The sequence below is a fragment of the Myotis brandtii genome, unplaced genomic scaffold (assembly GCF_000412655.1).
Source record: "Myotis brandtii unplaced genomic scaffold, ASM41265v1 scaffold536, whole genome shotgun sequence".
Taxonomy (NCBI): domain Eukaryota; kingdom Metazoa; phylum Chordata; class Mammalia; order Chiroptera; family Vespertilionidae; genus Myotis; species Myotis brandtii.
Window position 1 is genome coordinate 3218043 of NW_005369967.1, and position 5580 is coordinate 3223622.

Below are 5580 nucleotides of genomic sequence, written 5' to 3' on the forward strand. Positions count from 1 at the left end.
AGGAAGGACTTGGAACTTGGACAGTGCTCTGCCTCCAGACCAATTCTGCTGACCAGATGGCTTTAGTATTTATGCATTTCCCCTTTGTAGGAATTCCTTGCTGTTAAGAAAAAAAACACTTGACACATTTCTAATTAGCCCTCAGACTCTGCAATCCTATTATTCCTAAATGCAACAGCTGGGTTATTTCATGATCGGTAATAACGTTCATGGTTTCTGCAGTTATCCACCAAATCGGTCATTCCTTCCCTGACTTCTGATGGGACTAGAGAGGACTTTCTCACCCCCTCATCCTGGGGCAGCAGGGTTTGGCCTCAGGCCAATGGCTGGGGGAGGGAGCCTGCTGCTTCCGAGGAAGCACTGCTGGGGGACCTGGGTTACTCACTACACTGGCCCACACTGAGCCTGGATGCATCCTCCTTTTCTCTGGGCTCCATCCCTGCTCTGGACTCTCAAGTGCTTGACTTAAGAGAGAAGTTCATGACCTGGCCGGTGTGGCTCAGTGGTTGAACATCAATCTATGAACCAGGAGGTCATGGCTCAGTTCCCAGTCAGGGCACATGCCCGGGTTGTGGGCTCCATCCCCAGTAGGGGGTATGCAGGAGGCAGCTGAATCAATGATTCTCTCTCATCGTTGATGTTTCTATCTCTCTCCCTCTCCCTTCCTTTCTGAAATCAATCTATCTATATCTATACTAATAAAAGGGTAATATGTTTTCCGGATGTCATTCTGGATGTCCTTCCTGATGAAGCCAGTGCCAGAAGAAAGCCAGCCCAGGTCCCGGGTGCCTGCGGGTGGCCTGAGGGAAGCCAGTCCGGGTCCCTGGTGCTTGCCAGTGGCCAGAGGAGGGAAGCAGCCCGGATCCTGGGTGCCTGCTGGTGGCCAGAGGAGGAAAGCCCAGGTCCCAGGTGCCAGAGGGAAGGCCTACTCTTGCACAAATTTTCATGCATCAGGCCTCTAGTATATATATATAAGGCTAATATGCAAGCTGTCCCCTCAGGAGTTCGACCTGGAGACCGGGAGTTCAATCATTCGCTAAGACATGTGCTGACCACCAGGGGGCAGCATGGAATGAAGGAAGGCCCCAGCCGGCAGCCAGAAGGCCCCGATTGCCAGCCAGGCCTAGAGACCCTACCTGTGCACAAATTTTGTGCACCGGGCCTCTAGTAAACATATATTTTTAAAAAAGAGAAGTGCATGTTTCACAGAGCTACCCTACCCTTTTCCCAACCTCTGTCTCCCCTCTTTACTTCCATCAACAAATACTTAATGCGCATGTACTATGTACCACTACATGCCAAGCAGCGTTCTAAGCATAGAGAAGACAGCAGTAACCAAAACATATCAGAACCCCTGCCCTGCAAGGAGCTGACAGTCCAGTGGCAGAAACTGATATGAAAAGCCATGGTTATCAGACAAATAGAATGATGACTAATAAGTAGACTCTTTGAGCTCCTTACACAGAGCCAGGTCTCCTCCCCCATCTATCACAGTTTATGTAAACTTAACTTATAAATAACTGTTCCTTAGACACACTGGCGCATTACATGCGGACACCTGTCAGTGGGGAGCAGAGGCACCACTTGGTGGCTGCCTGACCTCTGCAGGCATCAGTCTCTCTCTGTGATGAGGAAATGGTCACACCTGCCTCACAGGCTCTTAGGGAGTATTCAGAGACTGTGTATCAGCACAGTGCCTGTTGCATGGTAACGTACATCCTGTCCACCCTCCCTGCCTCCTTTCCGGCTTAGAGCAGGCATGGGGGTCTAAGCTGTTCCCCTCATCCAGCTCCCAGGCCTCCACTGCAGCTGCAGACAGGACAAGAGGCTTCTGAGCTGGCCTAGGGTCTCAAGGCAATAGGTATGCCATCAAGAACAGACACCAGCAGAGGGTGGGGCCCTGCACACCACACCACCCCCCAACCCTCCAGCCCTCCCTCCAGTCTATGCAGCAGAGACTGGAAGAGGCAGCCACCCAACTGCAGGGCAGGCGACTGTCCTTGATGGACCTTGGGTGTGGCTGAGAGGCCTGCCTGGGGCCTGTACCCTTTCTCAGCACAGGCCAGCAATCCCGTGTGTGTGCCCTGGCAGCCCTTCAGGAGTCCCCCTCACCCAGCAGCCAGCAGCAGCACCTGTGAGAGGGCACCTCCAGGGGACTGGGCCGGTTACCAGGCACTGGGTTTTGCATGCTTTATTTCATCCTACTTTTCCCAGCAATGCTGCAAGTTAAGAGCTGTCATGCCCCATTTTACAGTTGAGGAAACTGAGGCTAAGAGGAGTTAAGAATTTGCTTAAGTCACTCTCCTAATATGTGACAGAACCAGCATTTCAGTTCAGGTTCTCAAACTCCAGAGCTAGGGTCTTACACTGAGGTATACGCTTTTTCCTTTCCCACCACCCAAATCCCGCATCAAATACACGGGCAGAGTTCCCTGGGGCCTCTGGGAGTGCCAGGGACACATGGCACTTTGTCCAGCTTACCTGAGTGCTGGCGTAAGCAGTGTTAGAAGGAGACCATGCCCAAGAGTAAAGCCACAATGGGGAATATATATGCCTAAGGAACTGGAAGCCCAAAATAGTGTAATCGGAGGGATCTTAGAGGTCATCTCTTAGAGCAGTGGTTCTCAACCTTCCTAATGCCACGACCCTTTAATACAGTTCCTCATGTTGTGGTGACCCCCAACCATAAAATTATTTTCGTTGCTACTTCATAACTGTAATGTTGCTACTGTTATGAATCGTAATGTAAATATCTGATATGCAGGATGTATTTTCATTGTTACAAATTGAACATAATTAAAGCATAGTGATTAATCCCAAAAACAATATGTAATTATATATGTGTTTTCTGATGGTCTTAGGCGACCCCTGTGAAAGGGTCGTTCGACCCCCCAAAGGGGTCGCGACCCATAGGTTGAGAACCGCTGTCTTAGAGCCATCCTCCTTTTACAGAGAGGGAAGTGGAGGCCCAGAAGGAGAAGTGGGGTCCCTGCAAACAGCACTTCTGACCTCCCTGCAACCTGCCCAGTGGCCTCAGAAGCCCTGCACTAGTGCCCAGACACTGGCAAGGAAAGTGGACTGAAACCCAGCCCCACCACTTACCTGCTGTAGGACTTGGCAGTCGAGAGCCTCACGGAGCCTCCGAGTCCTGCCTGCGGGTGTGGGTGTGTGACAGATACTGTGTGTGAGATGCCGCACAGCAGCTGGCACCTGCTATGTGCTCAGTGAAATGCCGCTATTATGATCACGCTTGTTGTTTTTCGAGGTTCAACGAATGTTAGGCAACACTGTTTCTTAGGTGTCGCTTTGATTCCATGGTTCTGCTGGAATCCATTCCTAGGACGGGAGAGGAAGCAGTGCTCACCATCATCTCTGAACACGGAAATCCATATCAGGGACGCTGAGGCTCAGCTCTGTGCCTGTTTGGGAATAGACTCTGGAAGAAAGACCATGGGCTGCAGCTGAGGTAGCAGCTGCTCGTGCCCATCTCTTCCAGTGGCTTGAGGCCCATCACTCAACCTCTGTGTCAAATTTCCGTGGTCACATGAGCATGGTAATTACCTGCCCCCTTGCCCCGGGCCCCAGGAGAGTTGATTGTGTCCATCTAAGGAAGGGTTGGCTGTGAAGTCTAACACCGTCCAGAGAGGCCACGGCTCCTGTGGGGTTTTCTGGTGAGGGTTGCGGGGAGAATGGGGAAGGTTTCTCTTTGGGACAGAGCTAGCAGGGAGTGACAATTTGGTGCAGATGTGTAGCATCCTCACCACGGAGCCCTGGGGAGTAAGGGGTGAGACTTGTAGAAATTCCAAATTTTGCCAAATTCCAGCTCCTCCTTCCTTCCCTCTCCTCATAGAGCCCCCCTCTGGTGCCATCAGACACCCCAGCAGCTGATTTCAGCTTGGTATGGTCCAGCTTCACCCCCATGCCTAGGGCTGAGTTTGGAGCCTTTCACTAGGGGTTAATCCGATGAGTTGGGATCCCACATCTTCTCACCTAGTTCTCTCAAGACCAAAAGCAACTGGACATGCATAGACCAGGCTGGGATGAGGGGAGCAGCCAATGACAACCTGGCTGTGTGAAGTGGGGACGGCAGGAGGGCGGTTCCCTTACACTTACTTGTCTGGAGATGCCTATGGGGCCTGATTCCTAAGGAGCAAGGACTCCCTGGCTCCCCACTGAAGGCATGACCTCTGGGTCTGCCCCATGATTCCTGCATCTAATATGTGTGTAGTTCAGTCCTGAGTGCTGGAGAAACGGGGAAATGAGTGGTGATGATGGGGGTGGCTGGAGTAAGGCATGAGCTGTGACCCCACCGTTTGCCTGATTCCTGAGGCGGCTTCATTTGGCACAGGGGTGGGGAACCTTTTTTCTGCCAAGGGCCATTTGAATAGTTATAACATCCTTCTCAGGCCATACAAACTTATCAACCTAAAAATGGGCCTGCTACATTTGGTCAAACATTTAATTAACTCATCTCAAATGCCTTGGCAGGGCCAGACTAAATGATTTCTTGGGCCTTATAGGGCCACAGGCTGGACATTCCCCACCCCTGATTTAGAAGGACCCTTTGTGGGCCTTCAGATCAACCACTGACCAGCAGGAAGCAAACTCCCTGGCATTCAAGGGCCTCCTGAGACCAGACTTGCCCAACCTGGCCAATTGCAACTTCCGTCAAGACCTTCCCAGCATCCTGGACCCCAGCGACACCAGGCAGCTCTTTGCCTTGAACCCATCAAATACTTCCCTCCTCAAAACCTTTTCTCTGGCTACTCATGAAGCCCATACCCTGCCCTGCCCTCCTCCTTCCCTGCCTCTTAAGAATTTATTCAAAGATTTATTCACCTTCTGTGAGAAGCCTTCCCTAACCTGGCAATACATTGCATCTTCCTCCACTTGGTTTGTTTAGTTAATATGTATTCATTTAGTGTCTGCTCTGTCTTCCAGCTGTGCTGGCCTCCTAGAACCAAGTTAGCCCCCTGTCTTCTGCCGGAGTGAAAGGAGTTCACGCGGGATTCTCTGTGGCGCCAGGGCTGGGGCAGAATCTCAGGGATTTTTGTGTCTGTTTCTCACCACCGAGTTTTGTACTTTGCCCAAAGTGTCAGATGGAGAGATGGCTTCTACTCTGGGCTCTGCCCACTAACTAGTTAGTCGCCTGGCCCTGGGCGCATCTTCAAGCTTCTCTGGCCTCCCTTCTTCCTGATGGAATGGTGAAAATGACCTCAGGGTTGTCCAGGGGACACTGAGGCAGGATGGAGGGAAGCACCACGAAAGCTGGAAGGTGTGGGTTGGGTGGACCCCCATTCTCCTCTCACTGGCTGTGCAGCAGCGTCGCGTCTCCTTCCCTCTCTTCGAATGTCAAGTGCACCAGCTTCCCTTCTCTCCTGAAGCGGGTCCCCGGGACGCTTGGACTCCTAGGCCGAAAAGGATTCCGGTGCAAACTTCGAGACTTTCCTCCCGCCCAGTCGCCCCTTCCCAAGGACTCGCCGAACACACCTTAAACCCCGCGCTAGAGCGCAATTCAAGCGCAGCTCGGATCCGCAGCTCCGCAGCGCGGGCCCGGGCCGGGGTCGCGCATCTCCAGCC